The 23,524-nt window shown below is 40.1% G+C and overlaps 1 protein-coding gene across 2 annotated transcripts in view; it reads left to right on the top strand.

Annotated features, from left to right (window-relative positions):
- The first annotated feature begins 22,403 nt into the window (after positions 1–22,403).
- LOC134300887 (uncharacterized) overlaps positions 22,404–23,524 on the top strand; it is a 40,993-nt gene continuing 39,872 nt past the window's right edge. For both annotated transcript variants that reach the window (XR_010007380.1, XR_010007381.1), the window contains exon 1: positions 22,404–22,531. The gene's annotated coding sequence lies outside the window, so the exon portion shown is untranslated. The remainder of the gene's footprint in view (positions 22,532–23,524) is intronic.

The raw sequence follows: 23,524 nt of genomic DNA, 5'->3' as shown, positions 1-23,524 counted from the left end.
CTTTTTATATACACATTTATTGTTTTATTTGATTAACACATTCTAGTTATGGGCCTTACAGAATGTTGTTCCTGTCCCACCTCAATCGGATGTATGATTCTAAATTCAGACTCTTAAAAGATTAGAGAGTTTATTTCGGCGAAAATTGTTCTTTTTATTCTTGGTTAAGTGCTGTTTTTGTCTAATAATTCCAGTTCTTCTTAAAATAACTTGTTTATAATCCCCCACCTATTATTATGAATGAAACAATTTGCCTGTACAGACTTCTAAACATCTTATGAAGGTTTTTACTGCTCACTGACATCAAGTACAATTTTACAAAAATCAGTGGTAGGTTTACATTAATTATCATCTTTTTAATTTATATGATAAACGTATACTGTATAACAATGAGTTTAAATAAAAAGCCACCCCATCTTCAAGTTTGATATTTGACGTTTGCTTGAGGTTTTGTCATTCACCGCGGTAAGGTTAGTTTTATATTGGACATTCAAGTTTCTTTCGGCTCGTTCTCGGCTAATAAACATCCAAAAATTAATAAAACAGCACGAACTGATTCTGCTCTTTTTAGACGCTCCCTTAGCATTGATGTACCTCACATTTAAGAAATAACGTTAAATAAAAATTAACAGAAAAAAACTTTTAAAACATATTTGATTGAATTTTGTTCCTTGTTTACTGCAGAATCAGTACGTGCAATTTTATTAATTTTGGGATGTTTATTAGCCGAGAACCAGCCGAAAGAAACTCGAATGTCAGGTGAATGTTTAAAATAAAACTAACTTGACCGCGGTTCGGCATTCCGATCTATCTCACTCAAAACACTCAACATACTCAACATACTCAAAACACTCAACATACTCAACATACTCAAAACACTCAGTTAGTTGAAAGTTTTATAGGCGGATGAAAACAAGTCAACGCACCTAGATCCAATTTTATATATAAATAACAGGTTTAAATGAGTTTATTTGAGGAAAAACTAAACAAAGCGAACCGACCAGGATGTAAAAGCTCAAACTGCTGCTTCAGCTTTAGGGAACGTCGTAAAACTACCGGAATACAAACCTTTAATGACCCATGAACTACATCCATTCAAGTTTTTACCATTTCCATTTCATAATGTCAAACCGACTGTTAAACACACAAATAAATGTTCCTCACATACTACAAAACCATTTTTCCAGGCATGGTACAAAGCTTAGTATTAAAAATATTTTTTTTAATTTTATTTCTATGAAGTGAGGAGACCTAAAAAGATTGTGTGGTAAAAATATCTCCTGGAGAACTGTAAACATCAAAATAAGTTTTGTATTAAGAAGGAAGGATTAATCTGTAAATTAAAAATTGTTAAACGACGTTAATGAATTTGTTTATCCTCACAACTCACTTGAGCAGTCTGAAGGTTTAGTGAAGTAGTTTTACGACCTTCCCTAACACTGGCGGGTTGTTCTGCGGGATTTTTTTCCCTTTTCTCTTTAAACACATTTTAATGTTTAATGTTTTTTCCTCCAAATAAATACATGAAATCTTGGATTTTATTATAAAATTGTAGTTGGATTGGAGTGTGTTTACTTCTCTTATGAATGTTAAATGTTACCGCGGTGTAGCACCGGGTAAAAATCGGACAACACTGTAAATGGTTCACTGGAACTGTTTATGTAAGACTGCACAATTCAAAGTAAATGTTTTATGCAATAAATATTTTCTCTTGGAACAAAGATGCATCTAGAACTTTACTGGTTCTTTTATTTGTCTTCGAGGAAGACAAGCATCAAGGCTGTTCTCTGTTCTAGCGCCGAAGTGGTGGAATGAACTTCCTCTATCTGAGTCTCTTGCTGTCTTTAAAAAACGATTAAAAACCTTCATCACCTTTTTACTAAACACATAGGCTGACTTGTACTTATTTACTAACATTTTGTTCCATTCTTTTCCATTTCAAAAAAAAAAAAAAAGAAGGCAATTGGGTTCTAACAGGTTTTAGCAGATTTATGTTCTTCGACTGTTGTTTACCTAAACTTGAGAAATGAAATGTTCACTATAGAAGCACTTCTGTAAGTCGCTCTGGATAAGAGCCTCTGCTAAATTCTGAAAATGTAAATGTAAATTTGAAGCCTCTTTCACTGTGAGTGTAGAAGAACCACCGGTGCGAGTTTTACTCAAAGTGAAAATGAAAGACAAAACTATCACAACAGTCTGTGTAAAATACTAACATTTAAAAAGCAACAGACTCGATGTTCTTGTTCAAATACTTACAGTTTTTATGCTGATGTGCAGTTAGATTGGAGAAGAACCCACCGGAGAACCCAAAGTTCGGAAATCTATGGAGGAGCACAGATACATTTCATATGAAACTCTTTCACATCAGTTTTATATGAACGGATTTCAGTTTTTACAAGGAACTCAGTTTCTTTTCTGTAATCGGTTAAACTCAAATAAAATTGAAGAAAAACTTTACAAAATATTTTCTTCAGGTGTGGCTCTGTGTCCTGAAGCCGCAGTAAATAAGCGGGCTGCTTCTTCAGGTGAAGCCCGTCCTGCTTCCTCCTGCACGTCACTGGTCTTCCATAAAATGCTTCGAGCAATGTTCAAACTACTTCAGATAATGTTGTAAAATTGTGTTACACTTCATTTACAGGAATGATTTACACTTGTGTAGATGTTTGCATTTCTGTAATCTGTTTTAGGATGCATTTTATAGGGCTGTTGTTTAACGCGTTAATTAACGCGTAAAATTTTTTATCGCGATTAAAAAAATTAATCGAGATTAAAAAATTTTAATCTAACTATTTTTATTTGGCTGTTTGTGCCACGTAAATCTGTGTCTCTGTGGTAATGAACTGTATTTCAGATGAATTAGGATGTAAAGCGCATGAACTGTACACAGAACTGTACAAACACTGCTGTTAAATGGATCACACTGGACTGTTTATAGCAGGATGTCCAAAGTCCGGGGTGTTCTATCCACACCGGATCTGGTTTTATACGGCCCGTATCTTCTGTTTTAAACTGCATTACTTGTGACCTGCCAGCGCAGTCAAACAGAAAAAAGTAATAAATTATCGTCGCTGTCCGATGAAAAACTACTTTTAGCGGTTTTCTACGGTGGCCGAGAAGTGCAAAACAAATTTACATTTCAGAAAACAAAATTACAAAAAAACAAAAACAAATTTACAACAAAAGCAAAAACAAATTTACAAGTGCTCGGGTACCCAGTGTTTGTAAATTTGTTTTGGCATATGTAAAAGTGTTTCAGCACTTGTAAATTTATTTTCGGCATATGTAATTTTGTTTTCTAAAATGTATATTTGTTTTGCACTTCCCGGCCGCACATATTTGACGGAAAAGGCAGGGACAATAAACCGGAAGTGCGTGTTGCTTACCTGCTGTCAATCAAACTGTTTCTCAGCGATAAAGTGAACGGAGTTTGTGATGGTGACGATAAACAAGGTTTTGTCTAGTTTGTGGAAATCATTTTATCCAGTTGACCCGCTATTGTTTTTCTTGTGGAAAGTTTTGTGCAGATGTTTAGACGTGGCGTGTGCATCTCTATCTACCGTCCGCTCTTCTAAACATCTAAGGAATTCCCACAAGAACAACAAAAGCGAAATAATGAAAATCATTAACACAAAATGGACAAAACATTGTTTATTAGGGACGGAACATTTGATACCGAGGCTTTAAAACTTGTTTCACTTTTGTAACACTGGACTCAGTGTATCGGAGCTTATATTAAAGCAGCATGTGCGGGACTGATGAAGCTTTGTGCTGAGTTTTATCTCACTCACTATATAAGAGACAATCAAACCAGGGTTACCCACCGTCCTGTAACATACACAATCCTTCTTTATCTGGAGACTAAACACCGCGTTCAGTACTGAACTGATACAGGACGCTTTGTTCTGTATTTTTATCAGTGGGAGACTGAGGGAATTATATTAAGTAGTGTTCACTTTTATTCTTAGTAACGGTGTGTGTGCGCTGGTTATAGCAGCAGGGGGGGACCTTACACAGTCATGAGAACAAAGGTTTTATTTATGGTGTTTAACATTTATTATTTTCATTCTTTATAATAATAAGTCAGAACCATATTTTAGGCAAAACAACGCACTCCGCCCACTGTGCTACACATACAGCGGTTTATTAAACAGGTTATGTCACGTTACTAAGAATAAAAGTGAACACTATTTAATATAATGAATTAAGCAGCAGTTTCCTTCTGTTTCATACACCACACCGTCTCCCATTGATAAAAATACGGAACAAAGCGTCCTGTATCAGTTCAGTACTGAACGCGGTGTTTAGTCTCCAGATAAAGCAGGATTGTGTATGTTACAGGACGGTGGGTAACCCTGGTTTGATTGTCTCTTATATAGTGAGTGAGATAAAACTCAGCACAAAGCTTCATCAGTCCCGCACATGCTGCTTTAATATAAGCTCCGATACACTGAGTCCAGTGTTACAAAAGTGAAACAAGTTTTAAAGCCTCGGTATCAAATGTTCCGTCCCTAATAAACAATGTTTTGTCCATTTTGTGTTAATGAATTTCATTATTTCGCTTTTGTTGTTCTTGTGGGAATTCCTTAGATGTTTAGAAGAGCGGACGGTAGATAGAGATGCACACGCCACGTCTAAACATCTGCACAAAACTTTCCACAAGAAAAACAATAGCGGGTCAACTGGATAAAATGATTTCCACAAACTAGACAAAACCTTGTTTATCGTCACCATCACAAACTCCGTTCACTTTATCGCTGAGAAACAGTTTGATTGACAGCAGGTAAGCAACACGCACTTCCGGTTTATTGTACCTGCCTTTTCCGTCAAATATGTGCGGCCGGGAAGTGCAAAACAAATATACATTTTAGAAAACAAAATTACATATGCCGAAAATAAATTTACAAGTGCTGAAACACTTTTACATATGCCAAAACAAATTTACAAACACTGGGTACCCGAGCACTTGTAAATTTGTTTTTGCTTTTGTTGTAAATTTGTTTTTGTTTTTTTGTAATTTTGTTTTCTGAAATGTAAATTTGTTTTGCACTTCTCGGCCACCGTAGTTTTCACTATTTTTACGAGTTGATGAAAAGATAAATGAAATCACGCAATCTTTGTAACGAGTATTTCCATTGGCTGCTACACCTGTCCATCAAAACCGTGTAGCTCCGCCTCCTTCCCTCAGGTACTGTTTGATACAGAAGTGAAACTCTGTGTGATGTTTCATCTCTACAGTTTATTCAGGTTATTCTATCACATGGTTATAAACATGATTTATATTTGTGATGTTTGTAGTTTTTTAAAAACACATTTGTATCTGATATTTATATGGACTAAGCGTGTACATGTACTGTACTAATTAACACTTTTTATAGCTACAGTCAATAACTTATATATAATGTTTGGTAACTTGACTGTTTTAGGTATTTATAGATGTTTAAATGGTAATTTAGAACAGTATTTCCCAGTCATGTTTCTGCACAACACAGTATTAAAAGCTTTTCTTAATAGATCTATGAAATAATCGTATCTGTGTTTTGTTATTGATGCATAATATTAGATTACAATTTTTTGATAGCATGATTTCTGGGTTAGCCAGAAAGCTTAAGCACCAGGGCCCAGGGGAAGGGGGGGGGGGGGGGGGGGATTCTGGGGTCCTCCACGACATGAACTCAACCACTCACCTCACTCTTATTAAGGAAGCCTAGAATGGTATAAAGTGGTTTTAATATTTAAAAATAATTTTTAAATATTAAAAAGTCAGTATAACAATGTCATTGTCAATTTAGTGCAACAGCAAAATTCTGTTGCACTGAATGACTGTTGTTGTACTGAATGACAGATATTTTACTTTAGCACATTTTACAGTTATCCCAGTGGTTAGCAAAAGCTAACATTGACCTTAGCTCAAAGACATTTCTACACATATTCACATTTAAATGTTAATAACCTTGTTTGTTTACAAGATTAACCGTAATATTAGGTTTTCTGTGTTGTACTGAATGACACTCAGTTTTGTTCTTTAATGTACTGTGTCAGTAAAAAGACATTTTTATCAAATGATGTTAAAATGCATTGACCTCGTGTGTGTGCTGAAGGGTCCCCAGGAGTCTTTTGTTGTTATAATTGGTCACATTACTGCAGTAACTTGATCGCATTTTAAAGTAAGGCTTTTTATTAACGTTGTACTGAATGACAACTGAAAATTGGGAAAATGGGGACTGAAAGTGTCTTGAATATTATTAATATTAAAAAACACATCTGATGGAATATCATTTAATATGTCACACATGACATTTGTACAATTATGCCAAAGCAGTAAATTTTAAGTTTTACTTAAGATTAATTCGTTTTTCTTAATGTTTTATTCCTTGAAGAGGTAGGGGGACTGTTGCACTGAATGACATTTTGGGGGTTTCAAGGGTTATTTTTTCAAAAATCATACATTTTCTGTAAAAATAACTTTAAGTTTCAGTAAACATGTACAAATGGAGTAGATTGAAGGTATATCCACTTATATTAATATAATTTTATATTATTTATCAAGTGGGGACACTAAAAAGTTACGTCTCGTCTTTGACCCAAACACGTGATGGTTCCAGTTCAGTGAAAAATCTCAACCTCTCATGTTACGTCTTGATCCCACAGCTAGATGGTGTCACATGAACAAGCTAAACTTAGTTCTCATAAACACACTCCCAGTACAGGGACACACACACACACACACACTCCCAGTACAGGGACACACACACACACACACTCCCAGTACAGGGACACACACACACTCCCAGTACAGGGACACACACACACACTCCCAGTACAGGGACACACACACACTCCCAGTACAGGGGCACACACACACACTCCCAGTACAGGGACACACACACACTCCCAGTACAGGGGCACACACTCCCAGTACAGGGACACACACACCTAATACAGGGACACACACACTCCAGTACAGGGACACGCACTCCCAGAGAACTGCACTGGATTTACTGGAACTTTAATGAAACTTTGCACTGAATGTGTGGATTTCTTAAGAAAGAACCCTGAAGAAGAGTCCAGTCCTGTAGAGCTGAGAAAAGTGCACAAGAATCAACAAGATTTATTTTAAAGCTTTTTGGATCATGATGCTGCCGGTCAGAGCACTTCTCTTCCTCTGGATCATTGTTATGGTCGGTAAGTTTGCACATTTCACTTCAGTCCTGTATAAACGCTCATGTAGAGGGTAAATAAACTCTTGTAGGGTTTTGGAAGTCTGTTATCATGTATTAGACTTTTTGTGGTGCTCTTGTGCTTTTGTAAGAGTCTCATTTATTCTGTTTGCATCACTAACCAAGAAAACAATCATCTGAAAGAAAAAAATCATGACTAGTTTGGAACACGATCGTTGTTTAGCTAGAGGAGATTATACAGGTAGAAACAGAGCTCCTGGAAGCCATATTAAATATAGCAAGTTATTTCAGCTATTCAAGAACAAGCTGTATTTGTTTAACATGTAGAAGTTGTAGCCCTCTTGCTAGGCAGAAGAGGGGAATGTTGTAACCTGGGCTCGTGGGTGTGGTTCTCACCTGTTGAGCTAATGGTGACCACCATATAACTTAACTACCCATACAAACCTTGTACTACATTAACCTCAATACTTACATACCCAGTGAGTGGAGACAGACTCAAGCTTTAACAATGCGAAGGTTTATTTTAACAAATTATAATAAAAAGATTTTTGCCCCTAGTTCGCAATGTCCTTTACACAAAAATGAAACTCACCTTATTTGGTTATAAAAATAAATAAATAAAATATAACACAGAGGTCTGTATAATTAGTTAATTCCCTCAAATATAACCATATTATTACTTAAAATAAAACTCTCATTACTACACAAAGGTAATGAACTGTTACAGCTTTGGTTTTCCTTATACAGTAATGAAATCACTCAATAAAGTATATAACCAAGGACGGATTAAGGATAGTCTGGGCCCCTGGGCAAAGAGTTACAAAGGAACCCCCCCCCCCCCCCCCCCCCAACCCCCACCCCGCGCGCCATCCCCCTCCAAAAACATAAATAAATTAATACATTAAACAACCTGTCAATAACTAACCCTAACACAAGAATCTATTTTATATAAGTTTCTTTCTACTCTTCTTTCTTGCAAAGTCATCCACTAATTCATCAAAATTAAGCTGTCTGACCAAATCTGATTCAATGGCCAGAAGTGACAGTGAGTTCAGGCGGTTTTGGCGCATCCTAATCCTGAGTTCATTCTTAATACGAGCCAGTTTGGAGAATGAACGCTCCCCTTCACAATTTGTGATAGGCACAGTCAAAAAAAGTCTAAGTGCTATGTAGACATTTGGAAAGGTTGACTGTAAATTCAAATTTATCATGGTTTTGAGCATTTTACTAGGACATTTTTCTTTTTCTGTTATGAATGATTTGTATTGTATCAATTCATCTGCCAGGCTCATGTTCAGATCTGAAGGATATGCTGCAGCGAGTGAGTTAGCCTTTAAAGTGAGCTCACTGTTGGACATATTGTCAGGCATGAAAAGAACATCAAATAGCTCAGTTAAGTGTGTGTATGCATTCAAACGGCGGTTGAGACAGGACACAAGTTTGTCAATGACAACATTGAAAGTTTCGATCCGAAACTTGTCCTTTCCGTTAAATGCTACACCTGGCTCTGCACTATCATCAGACATAATTTTGCGCTTCTTTGTACGCTGGAGGTCATGCCTGTACTCTTGGGAGACAGCAGTGGTGACATTTAAAGCTGCCCCTTCAAACACCTCAAAGTTATCTCTCTGTACTGCCACAAAGTCTCGTAAAGACGAGAGAAGTTGTGTAGCTGTACATATGTCAATATCATGCTTCTGCAGCTGCAGGCTTGTGACTTGGAACCTCTGTAGTATTGTGTCCGAGAAGTATGCCATGAAGGCCATCTCCAACGTGCCCAATTTGTCACAGAGTGCAGAGGCTTCACTTCGAGTTACACATTTCTCCTCCATATCTTTAGACATATCATTCAATGCCTCTCTCAGTTGTGCATAATATTTCCAAAGAGCCTTAGTTGACTCAGCTCGTGCGCTCCATCGAGTACCTGACAGTGATTTCAGTGTGAGTTTGATATCAGTATCACGGAAAACCTTTCCCCACCTGTGTGTAGATGATGCACAAAATGTGTACATTGCCTGTACAAGGTCAAAAAAACGTCCAGCTTCTGGGCTACTGTCAACAGCATTGACACCAACTAAATTCAGTGAATGTGCTGCACAGGGGACATAACAAATCAAAGGGTTTCTTTGTTTAAGATGAGCTTGGACTCCATTGTACTTCCCCCACATGTTACTTGCATTATCATATGACTGGCCCCTACAGTTGGATAAGTCTAGGCCCAGATTCTCCACCATAGCAACGACACACTCTGCCAAACTGTCCCCACTATGGTTTTCAATAGGCTCAAAAGCTAGAAAACGCTCAACTACATGTCCGTCATTATTAACAAACCTGAAAATAACAGTAAGTTTGTCCACATGAGCAAGGTCTGGAGTGGAGTCAACTATAACAGAGAAGTATTTTGATTCTTTGATCTCATTAACAATTGCCTGCTTTGTTCTCTGTCCCATCAAATGGATAAATTCTTCACACACTGTCGATGATAAGTAGGACACAGAACCTTTTCCCTTACCTCCAAACCTTTGGAGGTGCTCAGCTAGGAATGGGTCAAATTTGGCTAAGAGTTCTATGATGCCCAAAAAATTACCATTGTGGGCTGATCCTAATAGCTCATCATCTCCCCTGAAAGCAAGTCCCCTCTCCCCCAAAAACTGGATGACTGCAACAACTCTTTTCAAAACTTCCCGCCAGTATTGTCTTTCTGCATCAATTTGTTTGACAATATCAGAATCAATTGTTGCTGTGCCTCTGGAGCGATTACATAATGCTAGCATGCAAGCCCTATGCTCCACACTCCCCTCATGCTCACCAATCCGCTCTGAATGTTTCCAGTCAGAAAATCCATGAAGAAAAGTATTGTGCTTACTGAAAAACAGTTTGCAAGCAAAACAATGCACACAGCCAGTTGAAGGAGAGTAAAGTAGCCACTGCCTAGTCACAGTTTGCCCGTTGGGTAGAGAGCAACTGAGTAGAGCATTTGTAAAGCTCCTACTGGTACCCCCAATGCCTCTATCCCTGACTGAGGCTGGGTACTTAGCACTTCTGTTTTGAAATGCAGCTTCTCCTCTACTAACAAGAATCGACTTGGCTTGGTCGGTAATGGTACTGGGCCATAAAGCAGGGTCGTTGACCGTTTCACACCAGGAGTTGGGGTCCTTGCCCTCCTCATTTGAAAAACGACACTCACACGATGCAGCTGGCTGGTCTGATTGTGGGTCTGACACACCTGCAACTTTCCTTTCATGGTCTTTCTGCTGCTGGTCTGTGGTAGCCTGGCAGGGCTGGCATTCCTGCTCTGCACCTGACTGGGTCTGCAAAGGTACATAGTCACTGACAGGTGACACTAAGCCAGTGGTGATCACATCTTCATTGCTAGAACTCTGATCACTGCTAACATTAGCAATACTTGTCTCACTCATATCCAGCGGTTTCTCAAAGAAGTTTGAGATCAAAGGAACGCTTTTCAGGAAATCTGCCTGATTTGCTTCCTTAATCTTTTTTTCTTTTTCTTTTTGAGGCACCACTTTTTTGTTTGGGATCCATGTTATTAATGGCAAGTGTTTCTTAAGATGCAAATATAGAAGCTTGTCTTGCAAATTCCTATTCCTATCCAATACTTACTATGTTGTTTCTATGTTGTATGTTCAGGAAAAAAAATACAATCACAAAATTGTAGAACCAGATACAATATGTAATAAAAAAAAAGGCTGACCTATAACTATTTAGCTATAAATTGTTGTTATTGTAAATGTATTTTATGTATGTACTAATATTATAAAGCTTACACTTCTACTATTATCAATAATGTAATATGCAAATAACAATTAGCTTTTAAAAAAGCTGTGAGTTGCTAGTTGGCAACGTTACACTAGCCTTGAAAAAGGCTGTGAACCTTTCAAAGTTTAATATATTATATATAGTAATATAATATTATATCATGTAATATAATATAATATAATATATAAGCCTTTGAAAAGACTATATAAAGAATGTAACAGAATATATGCAATATAGTATAGTATAATATAAAAATATTTATATACAGTGTATCACAAAAGTGAGTACACCCCTCACATTTCTGCAGATATTTAAGTATATCTTTTCATGGGACAACACTGACAAAATGACACTTTGACACAATGAAAAGTAGTCTGTGTGCAGCTTATATAACAGTGTAAATTTATTCTTCCCTCAAAATAACTCAATATACAGCCATTAATGTCTAAACCACCGGCAACAAAAGTGAGTACACCCCTAAGAGACTACACCCCTAAATGTCCAAATTGAGCACTGCTTGTCATTTTCCCTCCAAAATGTCATGTGATTTGTTAGTGTTACTAGGTCTCAGGTGTGCATAGGGAGCAGGTGTGTTCAATTTAGTAGTACAGCTCTCACACTCTCTCATACTGGTCACTGAAAGTTCCAACATGGCACCTCATGGCAAAGAACTCTCTGAGGATCTTAAAAGACGAATTGTTGCGCTACATGAAGATGGCCAAGGCTACAAGAAGATTTCCAACACCCTGAAACTGAGCTGCAGCACAGTAACCAAGATCATCCAGCGTTTTAAAAGAGCAGGGTCCACTCAGAACAGACCTCGAGTTGGTCGTCCAAAAAAGCTGAGTGCACGTGCTCAGCGTCACATCCAACTGCTGTCTTTGAAAGATAGGCGCAGGAGTGCTGTCAGCATTGCTGCAGAGATTGAAAAGGTGGGGGGTCAGCCTGTCAGTGCTCAGACCATACGCCGCACACTACATTAAATTGGTCTGCATGGCTGTCACCCCAGAAGGAAGCCTCTTCTGAAGTCTCTACACAAGAAAGCCCGCAAACAGTTTGCTGAAGACATGTCAACAAAGGACATGGATTACTGGAACCATGTCCTATGGTCTGATGAGACCAAGATTAATTTGTTTGGTTCAGATGGTCTCAAGCATGTGTGGCGGCAATCAGGTGAGGAGTACAAAGATAAGTGTGTCATGCCTACAGTCAAGCATGGTGGTGGGAATGCCATGGTCTGGGGCTGCATGAGTGCAGCAGGTGTTGGGGAGTTACATTTCATTGAGGGACACATGAACTCCAATATGTACTGTGAAATACTGAAGCAGAGCATGATCCCCTCCCTCCGGAAACTGGGTCGCAGGGCAGTGTTCCAGCATGATAATGACCCCAAACACACCTCTAAGACGACCACTGCTTTATTGAAGAGGCTGAGGGTAAAGGTGATGGACTGGCCAAGCATGTCTCCAGACCTAAACCCAATAGAACATCTTTGGGGCATCCTCAAGCGGAAGGTGGAGGAGCGCAAAGTCTCGAATATCCGCCAGCTCCGTGATGTCGTCATGGAGGAGTGGAAAAGCATTCCAGAGGCAACCTGTAAAGCTCTGGTAAACTCCATGCCCAGGAGAGTTAAGGCAGTTCTGGGAAATAATGATGGCCACACAAAATATTGACACTTCAGGAACTTTCACAAAGGGGTGTACTCACTTTTGTTGCCGGTGGTTTAGACATTAATGGCTGTATATTGAGTTATTTTGAGGGAAGAATAAATTTACACTGTTATATAAGCTGCACACAGACTACTTTTCATTGTGTCAAAGTGTCATTTTGTCAGTGTTGTCCCATGAAAAGATATACTTAAATATCTGCAGAAATGTGAGGGGTGTACTCACTTTTGTGATACACTGTATATTATAAAATAATATAATGCAGTATAAAGGGCAATGAGCCTTTAAGAAGGCTGTTGGTTGCTGATCTGGTAATAGCAAGGTAAAAGTTGTAGTAAAAGCACAGAGCAAGTTTGCAAGCTGAACTGTCTGAATGTGAGGAGTTTTGATACTGGCAGGAGGTTTTATATAGATCTTGCATATTCACTTGGAAGTTCTCGCTACACCTGATTGGCTCAGCCCCCGTGGGAATTTAGGGCAATGTAACAATTTTTCACCACTGAGTGAGAGAGGAGGGGCAGCCACTATCTACTACAAAAAATGCTGTTTTGTGTGTGTGTGTGTGTGTGAGAGAGAGAGAGAGAGAGAGAGAGAGAGAGAGGCATGGAGAGGGAGACAGGGGGAAGGTTTTGAGTATATTAAAAATGCTGTGTTAATGATATTAAATCAAGTTTAATTATTGTCGAGACCCCTTCACACTGCCTTGAAACATAATTGAATAACAAGCTGAATAAAATATGTTTTCCAATAAATAATCCTCAAACAAAATATCAGGGTTACACGCATACACAGCCACAGCTACTACAACAAAACCACTTGCTGTTTCATCATCTGTCACCAAACCAAAATTGTGCTATTCAGTAAAATTAGCTTGCAGTTCTGTTGTATGAAAAGGCACTTTTCCTTTCATGCATTCCTTTAGAGCTAGAGTGACCACTGGTCTCTTTACTGTTGTTTATTAAAGGGGAAACATGAAACTAGTCCAATGGCTTGTTGTTTTCACATAAGTGAAACCACACCCTTGGCCAAATTCACTCAATTTAATCGGTGTCAAAGATAGCATTCATCAGACAAATTGCTTGTCTTAAATTTAAATAGTTGCAAAATTGCTAAATTAATTTGTGTCTCTGCGCTTAAGAGAAATTGAACATAATAATTTTGAAACAATACAAATTCAGAAACATTAAGTAAGGGCCTGAATCGCATATTTGCAACAAAACATCTGTTATGAAATATGGTAGCTTGCCTGGCAATTTGTAGGTCCCTAGAAAGTCAAGGAGCCATGGTAAACGACTTCTATGGAAGTCAAGGGCCCCATAGCAGGGGCCCTCGTGATCAAGGGCCCTCTAATGGTATGCCCTGCTCTTCTCTAGGGCCCCCTGGTAGGGGCTCTCATAACCAGGGCCCTCTAAAAATATGCCCCCCTCTTTCCTAGGACCCCTAATAGCCAGAAGTCGAAGTCAGAGCAGTGCCACAACGCCTCATCCATTTTCATAAGGGGCCCAAAAGCATGGCTAGGGCCCAAAAGCATGGCTAGGGGCCCAAAAAGCATGGCTAGGGCCCCCAAGAGGCCCTGGGGTCAAAGTCCCTAATAGTCAGAGGATCCTTAAAATATAAAAATATAAAAATATATAAAAATATATTGTATCATAAATGTTGATAGGCATCGCAAAATGTTTTGGGCCAGGGCCCCTTTATTTCCCTTTTCCTACACATATCACTGTCACTCCACTACAACAGTGCCATCTATCGGAACAATGAAGCAATGATATGAATAATGAACACAACATCTCCCCTCTCTGTAAAAGATTACACTCCCATATAAAATAAGAGCTTACAGTAAAGAACAGATCACAAAAGTAAATTCCTTCAGTAGAAATATAATGTAGTAGTTAACTTAAATAACTAAACCCAATACACTCTCTCTTAAGGTACCATTTGCATAAAACAAGAGGAATAGAGTAACTTCACATAAGGCACATCAACAAGTAAACAGTATATATGAATCAGGAATTAAATTTACTCCCAAGCTAAACCTGTATGTTTCTACAATTTCTGTAGAACATTAACAACAATGTTTTGAACCATGTTAACCATTTTTGACAGCAATAATCAAGTTATCTTTAAATTAATTTATACCCTTATAGTGTAACATAGTCCTTAAGCCAATTGGGTTTGTATTTAATACGTGGTTGTTTGTGAGTTGTGCGATGATCAGTATGACCATTCTGTGATCTTGAAGCATCACAGCCTTGTCCAACCACACAAAGAAAAGGAAGCTAGGCAAGACGCATTCCAAGTCTTCCCATCACTCAGTAAGAAAGAGTTTGGGCCAACTGTCTTTCTTACAGTTGCTGGGGCAGTGAACCTCGGATGTGCTTTAGGGACGTGGTGAGGCTTCTTTATCCTTACCCTCTCCCCTGGTCGAAAAGAAGGAATGCGAGCACCACGTTTGGCATCAGTATAATGCTTCATTTTGTACTGTTGTCTCTGAACTACATTACGGGCAGAAACGTCCAAAGAAGACATGGCGGATGGCAGGGGAAGAATGTCCAGTTTAGTACGCATCTTTCTGCCATACAGGAGCTCATGTGGTGAGATTGTAGTTGTAGCATGTGGTGTTGCACGATACACTTGAAGCCAATTCATAACAGTTTCTTTCCACGGCTGTGACTGTTGGATTGCAGTTTGGATGCAACTTCTGAGGGCACGATGGAACCTCTATAGCAATATAGAGCACCTCAATAGCACCATTAGCAGCTGGGTAGTAGACAGACGTTTTGCTATGCCATATGCCTCGGTCATGCAGGAATGAAGAAAAAACTGCCGATGTGAATTGTGGTCCATTATCTGTAACAACATTCTCTGGGTTGCCATGACGACTGAAAACAGAAGTCTGAAGTTTGTGAAAAGGCAAGTTCAGGCCACTTGGAGTAATAGTCTGTCAATGTAATTGCATACCTGCAGGCAGGGACAGCTGTTTCGAATGGTCCAACAATGTCAAGACCAAGTTTCTTCCATGGTCCATCAGGCAATGGGACAGGTTGCAAAGGAGCAGGACAAGTGCATGCTGTTTTATCATTAAACTGGCAGACTGTACATGAAGCTATACAGGACTGTACTTGTGTGTAAATTTTTGGCCACCAGTAGAGATCTCGTAGGCGTTGTTTTGTGCGGACAATCCCTTGGTGACTCTCATGTGCTAGTGTAATCAGTTTGTGCCGCAGGGAGAGTGGAGCAATGAGTCTCGAGCCTCTGAGGATGTAGTGGTCCTTGACTGAGAGCTCATCTCTTATTTTGTAGTATGGAGACAATGATTCACTCACCGACTTAATGGAGGGAGGCCATCCACTTTCCATTTGTGAGCGTAGGGTTGCCAGTTCAGGACAGTTCAGGAGCAGGCAGAGATCTGTGCCACCAACTCAGGTTCTGCATCTAGAGTGGAATCAGGAGGCACAGGCAATGGAAGGCGTGAGAGGCAATCAGCGGTGTAGTTCTGGGAACCAGGTCGGTAGATGACATCGTAGTCGAAACAGAGCAGGCGTGCAGACCATCGAGCAACACGCATTCCAGCTCGACCAATACCTTTTGTGCTGAGCAGTGTTGTTAGTGCCTGGTGGTCTGTACGAAGAGTGAAACGACGTCCCCAGAGGTATGTTCTGCAGCCCACATGCAGGCGAGAGCTTCTTTTTCAACAATAGAATATTTCCGTTCTGTTGCAGTCAGTGTGCGAGAAGCAAAAGCTACGGGCTTCTCAGTGCCATCAAGCTGTACTTGTGCAAAGACAGCACCCAGTCCATAATCAGGTTGAATAAGGCAAGTGCAGGGCTGGCCACAAGGAGTTGCTTAATTTCCTCAAAGCTGGTCTGTGCTGCGGGAGTCCATGTGAAGGTGTTCTTGTCACTGGCACATGCACGCATAGGAGCCACAACTGTTGCAAAGTTAGGCAGAAACTTTGAGTGCCAAGAGACAAGGCCCAGGAAAGATCGTAGAGCAACAATGTCAGAAGGAGAAGGAGCTTTTAGGACAGCATCAATATGCTCTTGGTCAGGCAGGATGCCATCTGTAGTGATGATATGACCTAAGAAGCGTAAAGAGGGTTTTCTGAAGTGACATTTATTGTCATTGAGCACCAGTCCTGCTTCTTTCAGCTTTTGGAGGACACTTCTGAGATTTTTGTCATGTTCAACAGGAGTGCTACCATATATAATTAGGTCATCCAAATAATTTTGGACACCAGGGAGTCCTGTTAGAATGTCAGCCATCATTTTTTGAAAGGCTGAAGGAGCAGAAGCAAGGCCATAGGGAACTCTACAGAATCTAAAAAGACCATCATGTGTAATAAATGCTGTAAGGTCTTTGCTGTCTTCATGGAGGGGCAGCTGGTAGTATGCATTAGCCAGGTCGACTGTAGAAAACATCTTAGCACCCTGTAAACTTGCAAATAATTCTTCGATATGAGGCAAGGGGTAGGAATCTGTGACTACAGCTTTGTTTGGTTCACGAAGATCTGCACACATACGTATTCCTCCAGTTTTCCGTCCTGTGACTATGATAGGCGAAACCCAGGGTGAAGCATCAATCTTTTCAATGACGCCAGCTTTCAGCAAGCGGTCCAATTCTGCTGAGATGGAAGCCCTCACGGCAAATGGTAGGCGTCGTAGTTTCTGACGTACTGGTTTCACAGTAGGGTCAACTTTTACCTTATGTACAAAGTTGCGTGCACAACCAATGTCAGGAGCAGCGGGAATGCAGGAAGCAGGAATAGCATCGGTAGTCAACACAGGAGCAGGTGGAGCAGTGGAAGGAGAAGCAGGTGGAGGAAGGACTGTATTGCCTTTGATGCAAATATTTAATGATTCCAGTAGATCTCTTCCTAGGAGAGGGGTGCCCTTCTTTACTACAAAAAATGTAACTGTGGCAGTTGATACACCTCTACTAGTTTGGACTTGCAGACAGCCAAGTACTGGAATTATTTTTCCTTTGTAAGTCACTAAACGATTAACAGGTGGAAGCAGTGGTGAACTATTAAAGTACTGAGCATATATGTGATGTGGCAAAATAGACACTGCAGAGCCAGTATCCACTACTAAGTCATGTTCAGAGGGAAGGGAAGCAGGTGCATTGATATGTATTTTACACTTAAGTGTCTCTGGTGCATGGTAAGGGTCTTTTAAGTATAGCACAGTCAGTTCAGGTAGCTGTATCTCACCCACATCAGTGGTCTTAGATGAGCGACAAACACGAGCAAAATGTCCAACTTTATGACAAGTCTTACAGGTTACCTTGGCAGCAGGACACTGAGGGAAGTTAGCCAGATGTTTGTCAGAGCCACACCTGAAACAGGTACAAGAGAAGGAAGCAGAAACTTCTTTTTAGAGTACTGTGGACGGGGCTGAACAGCCTGTACTGAGATTCTACCATCTGTTGAAATTGCTTTGGCTTGTTGAACAGCAGATTCTACTTGTATTGCAATTGTAACTGCTTTGTCCAGTGTCAGATCTGGTTCAAGCCAAAGTCTCTCTCTGATGTTTGGGTTAGCCACGTGCTCAACTAGCTGGTCACGGATCATTTCATCTGTTTTATCATCAAATCCACAGTTTGAAGCAAGGTCAGGCAGTGCAGCCATATACTGTGCAATAGTCTCATGAGATGCTTGACTACGTTTTCTGAAGGTGTGCCTTTCCACAACAACATTAATTTTGGGTGTAAATTGTTTCTTTAATGCAGCAACAGCAGAGGAAAAGGTGTCACCTGTATCTGGCAATGTGTAGAAAATTCGTTGACCTTCGGCCCCGAGGCAATGAAGTCGCTTTCTTACGAACATCAGGCCACGCATTTCCGGTTGCATTAATCGCCACCAAATATTTGTTGAAAATCCACATCCACGTATCGAAAGGCATCTGTGGGTCTCCCGGGCAAGGCAAAAACAGGAGAGGCGGAGGCACGTTTGCCGACATGCTGACTCAGTAAAAAATACGTAGGTCCACTCGTCGCCAAAATGTGGTATTGACTTATGAATTAAAAAGACTACACCGAAGTCTCAAAGAACAGTTTACTGAGAAGGCAAACAAATATCAATAACACAGTCTCGTCTACAACATCACATCATACACTATGCACATACACATACAGTGTATCACAAAAGTGAGTACGCCCCTCACATTTCTGCAAATATTTCATTATATCTTTTCATGGGACAACACTATAGACATGAAACTTGGATATAACTTAGAGTAGTCAGTGTACAACTTGTATAGCAGTGTAGATTTACTGTCTTCTGAAAATAACTCAACACACAGCCATTAATGTCTAAATAGCTGGCAACATAAGTGAGTACACCCCACAGTGAACATGTCCAAATTGTGCCCAAATGTGTTGTTGTCCCTCCCTGGTGTCATGTGTCAAGGTCCCAGGTGTAAATGGGGAGCAGGGCTGTTAAATTTGGTGTTTTGGGTACAATTCTCTCATACTGGCCACTGGATATTCAACATGGCACCTCATGGCAAAGAACTCTCTGAGGATGTGAGAAATAGAATTGTTGCTCTCCACAAAGATGGCCTGGGCTATAAGAAGATTGCTAACAACCTGAAACTGAGCTACAGCATGGTGGCCAAGGTCATACAGCGGTTTTCCAGGACAGGTTCCACTCGGAACAGGCTTCGCCAGGGTCGACCAAAGAAGTTGAGTCCACGTGTTCGGCGTCATATCCAGAGGTTGGCTTTAAAAAATAGACACATGAGTGCTGCCAGCATTGCTGCAGAGGTTGAAGATGTGGGAGGTCAGCCTGTCAGTGCTCAGACCATACGCCGCACACTGCATCAACTCGGTCTGCATGGTCGTCATCAGAAGGAAGCTGACGCACAAGAAAGCCCGCAAACAGTTTGCTGAAGACAAGCAGTCCAAGAACATGGATTACTGGAACGCCCTGTGGTCTGACGAGACCAAGATAAACTTGTTTGGCTCAGATGGTGTCCAGCATGTATGGCGGCGCCCTGGTGAGAAGTACCAAGACAACTGTATCTTGCCTACAGTCAAGCATGGTGGTGGTAGCATCATGGTCTTGGGCTGCATGAGTGTTGCTGGCACTGGGGAGCTGCAGTTCATTGAGGGAAACATGAATTCCAACATGTACTGTGACATTCTGAAACAGAGCATGATCCCCTCCCTTCGAAAACTGGGCCTCATGGCAGTTTTCCAACAGGATAACGACCCCAAACACAACCTCCAAGATGACAACTGCCTTGCTGAGGAAGCTGAAGGTAAAGGTGATGGACTAAACCCAATTGAGCACCTGTGGCGCATCCTCAAGTGGAAGGTGGAGGAGTTCAAGGTGTCTAACATCCACCAGCTCCGTGATGTCATCATGGAGGTGTGGAAGAGGATTCCAGTAGCAACCTGTGCAGCTCTGGTGAATTCCATGCCCAGGAGGGTTAAGGCAGTGCTAATAATGGTGGTCACACAAAATATTGACACTTTGGGCACAATTTGGACATGTTCACTGTGGGGTGTACTCACTTATGTTGCCAGCCATTTAGACATTAATGGCTGTGTGTTTAGTTATATTCAGAAGACAGTAAATCTACACTGCTATACAAGTTGTACACTGACTACTCTAAGTTATATCCAAGTTTCATGTCTATAGTGTTGTCCCATGAAAAGATATAATGAAATATTTGCAGAAATGTGAGGGGTGTACTCACTTTTGTGATACACTGTACATCATATTACCAGTTATAACTTTTAGTTCATTTAATTCTGTGTTTATATGCTTTGTGTAAATCATGTATTTATTTAAAGTTTCCTCCAGACCACCCAAGAAGGACCTGCTGAGTCTGGTTCCTCTCAAGGTTTCTTCCTGTAATTTTCAGGGAGTTTTTCCTTGCCACAGTCGCCCTCGGCTTGCTCAACAGGGGTTTTTGTATCTATTGGTCCTGGATTTTGTAAAGTTGCTTTGTGACAATGTCTATTGTAAAAAGCGCTATATAAATAAAGTTGACTTGACTTGACTATGCAGCAGCCATCATCTCTTATCCACTTTATTTTCCTTTTCCTACACATATCACTGTCACTCCACTACAACAGTGCCATCTATCGGAACAATGAAGCAATGATATGAATAATGAACACAACAGTGGTGTTCCGTATTGAACTGATACTGGACGCGCTTTGTTCCGTATTTTTATCAATGGGAGAGAAATGCTGCAGAGTAGACTGTTCAATACTACTAGAGCTGGGCGGTTCCTGAATCACCCGGGTTAATGATTCGAATCTTTGTACTGAATCAGGAATCAAGAGTCCGAAATCTCAACTAACCCGGATCCTACGAGTCGTCTGACTGGCTGCAGCTCAGTACACAAGGCGAGTGAGCCGAAACACCGGGACTCAGATGATTTGGCTGAACCGACTTTACTCCAGTCTATGAATGTAAGTAATAAGTTAAATATTCCAATAAACAGCGATTAAACACACTGGTGTTCGTTATGTGGCTGATTTTATGCACATGCTATTATTATTATTATTATTATTATTATTATTATTATTATTATTATTATTATTATTATTATTATTATTATTATTATTATTATTAATCAGTAGTAGTGGAAGAGATTAGTAATGCAGCATATTTTCTTGTAAGCAAAATAACAAAATATAGTTATATTATTATTAAAATGCAAATGCTTACAGGCTACTTTAGTACTGTACCACTTATAGCCCCCATGGTAATTTTAAACCCTTGACCCAATAATATACCCATCTGATTGGTAGGTGAGTCCACCCTCCTCTCCCCCATGATCAAGATTTTACTTAAAAAAAGTGTCAACTTGTCACTGATAAGAGAAGTGTGAGGGGCCAAGAGAATAAAGAGTGACTCAGATTAACCCGAGTGCATAAATTGAACCGAATTTACCACCACTATAAATACACCGCTGTTTGAGTAGCGCAGTGGGCAGAGCGCATCACGCATGTTCTTCTGCCCTAGGTTCGAATCCGGCTTAGGGCGAAACTAAAGTAACTCAAGCAGGGCCGGCGCTATGGGGGCTCTGGGGTGGGCATTGCCCCAACCCTCGCCCAATTTTCTTACTGCCCCCCTAAGCAACGCAGTCCAGAACCGGGGCTGCATGTCGGTGTGAAGATGGATTATGTAAAAATGTTGTTTTCACTATTGAGAAAAAAAGTTACATGATGTTCTTTATGCATGTTGTTGTACCTACAAGATGGTTCTGATTTATTATTATAAATAATTAAAATAATAAATGTTAAACAGCTTAAATTTAACATTTTGATAATGTTCCTATGATGGTGTAGAAGCAGGCTGATAGCGCCCTGAGCTACCGGAACGCTCGAAGTTCCCCGGGTTAGCCATCGGTCATCTCCTCATTTGTGCCAACCGGAGAGAGAAGCGGTGAACTGTTAAGGAATCGTGTGTCGTGGAAGCGAAGACTGTGAGTCCATTTCATCACGGGTGACGGAGCCCGTTCGCTCTGGACCGTAGGATAACAGGCCTGCAGCTTTTATTATTTTGTTTATATGTTGGGCAACTTTTATAAAGTAACTTTGGTATGGTTAGAGAGTGACCGGTCATCTCAGTAGTAGGGCTGCAACTAACGATTATTTTAGTAGTCGACTAATCTGACGATTTTTTTATTTTTTTTCGATTAGTCAACTTGTAAATAACACCAAAGAATAACAATGTTTTTGTATTTGTTTAGTAAGTGCTAATTATTTTGTATTTTATTGCCTGTGAATTTAACCACCACATATGTTTGTGTGAGGGACTTTTATTGTGAAACTAGGTGAACTCAGGTTAACGGTAAAAAACAGATTAGTTTGGCGGCAGAGCAGCAGCTGAAAGGAGCAAATAAAGCAGCTTTTATATGGTTTTAGCCCCCCTTTAAGAGGCACAAGGTGTGTAAGTTATGTTTTATTGTTAATTAGTATGTTTATATTATCTATAAGTAAAGTTTGATAAATGCGTCTGTCGGAAGGATCCGCACATTAGCGCGAATGCTAAAGCTAACATTGCCCAACGTATGTATGTAATGCAAGAGGGTAGTTTTGTATGTTTGCAAGGGTATGTAACGAATTGTTATGTTAGTTTATGTGCTTATGGACATGTTTATATGGAAAAGTTGTTATAGAAGAATGCGTCATGACAATTGTTTGTATGTTTTATTTCTTTCAGCTCTTACGGTGGTTTATTTTGTATAATTACTCGGAAGGTTTAACGTTAAAAGTCAAGGAGAAGCAATGAATGCATTTTATACCATCAGTCAAGTCTCAAGCCATCATTTAAAGGGGGATGCTACAGTAAGAGCTTGTCTTTCACCGAATTATTGTGCTGCAAGATAAAACGGCTTTTACGGATACAGTGGGGTCAAAAAGTATTTAGTCAGCCACTGATTGTGCAGGTTCTCCTACTTAGAAAGATGAGAGAGGTCTGTAATTTTCATCATAGCTACACTTCAACTATGAGAGACAAAATGAGAAAAAAAATCCAGGAAATCACATTGTAGGATTTTAAAAGAATTTATTTGTAAATTATGGTGGAAAATAAGTATTTGGTCAATAACAAACAAGCAAGACCTCCCTTGGGGTCAAGATCTCATCCCGTGGGGTCAAAATGATCATGAGAACGGTGAGCAAAAATCCCAGAACTACACGGAGGGACCTGATGAATGACCTGCAGAGAGCTGGGACCAAAGTACCAAAGGCTACCATCAGTAACACACTACGCCGAGAGGGACTCAGATCCTGCAGTGCCAGGCGTGTCCCCCTGCTTAAGCCAGTACATGTCCAGGCCCGTCTGAAGTTTGCCAGAGAGCATATAGATGATCCAGAAGAGGATTGGGAGAATATCATGTGGTCAGATGAAACCAAAATGGAACTTTTTGGTAAAAT

Source organism: Trichomycterus rosablanca, chromosome 23 (genome assembly GCF_030014385.1).
Source record: "Trichomycterus rosablanca isolate fTriRos1 chromosome 23, fTriRos1.hap1, whole genome shotgun sequence".
NCBI lineage: Eukaryota > Metazoa > Chordata > Actinopteri > Siluriformes > Trichomycteridae > Trichomycterus > Trichomycterus rosablanca.
This window is presented reverse-complemented; position numbering and strand designations above follow the sequence as displayed.